Source organism: Chrysochloris asiatica, unplaced genomic scaffold, assembly GCF_000296735.1.
Source record: "Chrysochloris asiatica unplaced genomic scaffold, ChrAsi1.0 scaffold00079, whole genome shotgun sequence".
NCBI classification, from domain to species: Eukaryota; Metazoa; Chordata; class Mammalia; order Afrosoricida; family Chrysochloridae; genus Chrysochloris; species Chrysochloris asiatica.
This window is the reverse complement of record NW_006408597.1, coordinates 6,812,540-6,817,494: the sequence shown is the minus strand read 5'-3', so window position 1 is coordinate 6,817,494 and position 4,955 is coordinate 6,812,540.

Sequence of the window (4,955 nt, the reverse complement as noted above, 5' to 3'; positions counted from 1 at the left end):
AAAGCGATATGCAAAAGACTGAAACAAGACCTTTACCTCATGTCTTACACAAAAACCAACTCAGCATGGATTAAAGACCTAAATGGAATCCCAGAATTACAAAGGCCATCAATGAAAAAATAGGAAAAATGTGAAGGCTCTAATACAAGGCATACACAGACTACCAAACATTTTGAAAATTGCACAAACAAAAGTTGACAAAATAGATGAATGGGACATACTAAAAATTAAAAACTATGTGCATTAAAAGACTTCACCAAAAGAGTAAAAATTCTTTTGCAACGACACATCAGATAAGAGACTAATTTCCAAAATATATAGGAACTTACAACGCCTCTACAAGAAAAGGACAAATAACCCCCAAAATGGGCACAAGACATGAATAGACACTTCACCAAGGAGGAGATCTGGACAGCTAACAAACATATGAAGAAGTGTTCACGATCACTAGCCATTGTTGATGTTGTTATTATGTGCCGTGGAGTTGGTTCTGACTCATAGTAACCCTCTACAGGGTTTCTGAGGCTGTAAATCTTTGCGGGAGCAGAACGCCTCATTAGAGAGAGTAAATCAAAACAACAATGAGAGATCATCTCATACCAGCAATAACATCAAAGATAAAAAAAAGTAGAAGACAATAAATATTGGTGAGGATGTAGAAAGACTGAGATCCTCCTACATTGCTGGTGGGTTTGCAAAATGGTCCAACAACTCTGGAAAACAATATGATGCTTCCTCAGAAGGTTGGAAACAGAGATACCTTATGATCCAGCAATTCCTCTACTTTGTATTTATCCACAAGAAATACGAACCATAACACAAATAGATATATGCACACCAATGTTCATAGCAGCACTATTTACAATATCAAAAAGATGGAGACAGCCTAAGTGCCCATCAATGGAAGAATGGATAAACAAACTGTGGTACATACACACAATGGAATATTATGCTACCCTGAAGAATAACAAGGAAGCAGCAAGCCACTGCATAACATGGATGAACCTCGAGTGCTTTATGCTGAGTGAAATCAGCAGTCACAAAAGGAGAAATACAGCATAGGACCATTATTGTAAAATATTAAGAAAAAGCACCCACACTAAAAGTGGGAAAATCATTTATTTATTTGTTGGTTACTGGGGTACATGGGGTGGGGTGAGGGGAGGGAGGGGAAGTTGGAGCACAGTGTAGGGAATAGGCACAGGATAGTGGAGCACAGGATAGGGAATAGACACAGGATAGTTTGGATCCTGGGGTGGGGGTTATACACTAGAAGGGGAAGGCTAAAGGGAAAACAAGGCACATGGGAGAATAGCTAGGCAGGTTTACATGGGCTAAATAGGACAGAGGTAAATAACGATGTAAGCACAACCATGGAACAACAGGGCTCGGGGATACAAAGACTGAGGCATGGCTTGAACGGGTAAAAGTGGGGAAATGATGTTGAGATGCTTGACTGTTTTTTGAATCTTGGTTTCCCTTGCGTACTATTGTAAAATAGACACTTGAAGGGGGAGAGAGAGGAATAGCCAGAAACATCACCAGAGAAAGCTTGTAAGTCTGTCTTCAGCCTATATCTGATTGGAGTATCTAAAATGGGACTCCAACTTGCCCAGTGAAGTAGGCTTCCTGCAGAGTCTTTGCATTGCACAAGAACATAGGTGGAATCCTGATCCCCATCCAGAAGCTTCTGAAGTGGGACATTTCCACTTGAAAGTACAAGTGGACCAGTCTGGAGCTGCTAGTAGAACAGAAGATACTTCTTGAAAGAAAGACCAGCAGGAAAAATAAAAAAAAACAATAACAGCTGTACAATTGACTACTACAAGAACAAGCAAGTTGTTCCCCAGGGAGCCATCAAGGCAAGTGGTTAGGTCCCCTCAAGGCAAACCCCCTTCCAATACTGAAACTAAAATGGAATGCACTAGCAGGCATATGGTCCTGCTGCTGACCATGTTGGTCACTGATTAGGGGAAGTTGGGCAAAAACAGCAATGGAGTTGTGAACTAAGTCCGACCACATTCAATAGACTCCTTCCTGTTAACCTGGATTGATGAGACCTGGGGACTCCTGGGCCCAGGGACATGGCCCCAGAGGACTAGAATGGAGTATGAAGCATCTAGCTGATATGAAATAAGGGGAGATGCACAAGAACACCCACACTTGCAGATAGTGCCCATTTGACCTGGCATCAATGGTTGGATGATCAGAACACGACTAGAGGATGAAAGAAGGGGTAAGGGGAAACAAAGAGTAACCCACTACAAGTGGATGAACTTGACCTATGCTTGTGGATGCAATATGACAAAGGAGCGGACAAATCTTTACATTGAGGATCATTCCCACCCCCCTGGTACACAGGGTTGACAGCGATGAGGAACTTAGACATTAGCTACCCCACAAATGCAAAGGCAAGAAGTGACTGGCTTACACGTTTTCAATAGGGAACCTAGTTCCAGAGGACACAGGGAAAGGTAGAATGTCCACTGAATTGTTTCCAACCTGTATAGATAGGGTTGATAAAAGGTGTGGGGGATAGGACTCCTATGGTTCAATAGGGAATGATTGCTATCAGGTCTGACAGTGAGTGTTGGAAAGGTAAATTTAAATGTTTGGTAACAAAAGGAGGGGAGTGGCTGGCAGTCCAGCAGTGGAGACTCCTGGAACCATCAAGGGAGAAAAGTGAAGTGTGAGACCCTGTCCGGGAGGCAGTGACACTAGGGATGGAGGCAGAGATGATGACGTGGACAGAAGGAGTGGCTAGGGACTCTGGACTCAGGGAGGGAGAGGGGCTGTGTGCTGGCGGCAGTGGGGGTGGGGGTGGGCAGGCGTGTAAGGTGTATCCTTTGTTTGATGATGCATGCAGGGGATTGTGATCATTGTAATGAAACAAAATACGATAGGATGAATGTAAAGATAATGTTCACCCATGTAAACTAACACATAATCCACAATAAAAACTTAAAAAAAAAAAAAAAAGTTTGTGGAAAATGGAATTGCAAAATGATGAGATTTTCCCATGAACCTTTTGAAGCTCTCTCCTTTACAAACTTCTGAAGATCATCTAAGGGTCACCAGAAGGACACACATGAAAAAGACAGTCAGGAGGTAGCTGGTGTAGTAGGTGGAAAGGGGCCTGGGAGCTTGTCGGCAGGCAGTGTGTCTGCATTGTAAGGCAGAAGTCCACAGGCAAAGCTGCAAGAGAATGTTCCTAGCTTCCTCCTCCGCAGCGAGGATCCTCCCACCAAATGCCAGACAGTTGCCAGAGAAGCCATGCGCCAGAATTTGGGTTTGCTGGGACAAAGACACCCTCTGCCTGCCACATGGAGGTACTGGGAGGCAGCCTGGCTGTGGCTTTCTGTGCCTTGAAACCAGTTGTGACCTTTGTGTCGGAGACCTATTAACTTAATCTCCTAAATGTCTCCTCCCTCTGCCAGCCATGTGTCCACACCACATGCCCTACAAATCCTTGTCAGAGAATTGGCCACGAGGAACAGCAGGAAGGGGCATCAAACAATGGTGTCGCTAGGGTTGGTGTCACCCCCCCCTCCCCAAGGGCCTCCCCCATACCAGACCACACAGACTCCTTAGTAATATTTACCATCAATCTTAGCCCGAGTAATAAAAAGGAAGGGGTGTGGTCTTGAGTGAGGCACTGACTCAGCAGCACTTAACAACAACAAATATGTGATAAATACTGTTGTAAACTGCTTAAATATAATATTTCTTAGATTATATGAATACTAACAATAAAATTGATTTGTAGAATCCTTCAACATTGAGTAACATTATTAGATATATTACTAATAATTGCAAAGAAGCCCTTTATGGTTTTTCCCCTTTTCCTTTGATTACTACTTCATTCTTAAAATAGTTATTGATGTTGTTGTTGTTAGTGACCCTGTATAGATAGCGTTTCTGAGGAGCAGCTGGGGAGCTGGAACTGCCAACCTTGAAGTTCAAACCGATCTTGCAGTCCAGCACATTAACCCGCAGAACCCCACCAGGACTCTATATCAATAGTAAAAGATACAGGTTCACAAATACTATTCCTGGTGTGGCACTGTCGGTTAATGCTCAGATTGCAAAGTTGTTTGAACTGCAAGGTCGGTGGTTCAAGCTCACCAGCTGCTCCTTGGAAACCCTATACAAGGTGGCTATGGGTCGGAATCGACTCAACGGTACTTAACAACAATAACTTAGCTAAAAAACACTAGAAACTTGTACAAGATCAGTGACTATAAAAACACCAATAGACATGCAGAAACCACGTGACTCCAAGCAGCACTGTAATTGGGTAATAATGATGATTCTGATCGGAGCACATTGTTAAGTGCCATTGTGTCGTAGATTCCAACCGATAGCGACCCTGTATAGGGTTTCCAAGGAGCAGCTGGTGAGCTTGAAGCACTAACCGATACAAGCCAACTTTGTAGTCAAGCGCATTAACCCACAACATCACATCAGGACTTCAATAATAATAATATAATTCCGTTATATTAGCCCAGGCACCGCTGGGATTCGAACCCAGAATCTTCTATATACTAGGCAGGTGCTTTAACCAGTTAAGCCATGGCACCCTCACATTAGAAGGTTCAAAAAGTAAATCAGCAGAGAGCTTTAACCTTATAGGTATACAAGTAAGCTGGGCTTACTAAAAAGGTTTTGTGTTGCTATAACTAACTACAGGGATATTTTTATATAAAAAAAAAATCTGCTTAAACTCCACAAAGATTTAATCGACAAGCATTTTGACGTCAGTCTCTCTGATAGTGTCACTCAGTGCTGTGCACAGCCCTGCACTCCCTTGAGATGTCACTGCTATCAGCTGTGGGGAAGAGTCACAACACAACCAGGTTCTGCAAGTCTCCCCTAGGCTCTGTAAGAAAGATGCTGTTCAGAGGAGGAAAGGACTGTCCAGCTTCCATCTGATACTCTAAGAACCTCTGAGTCTC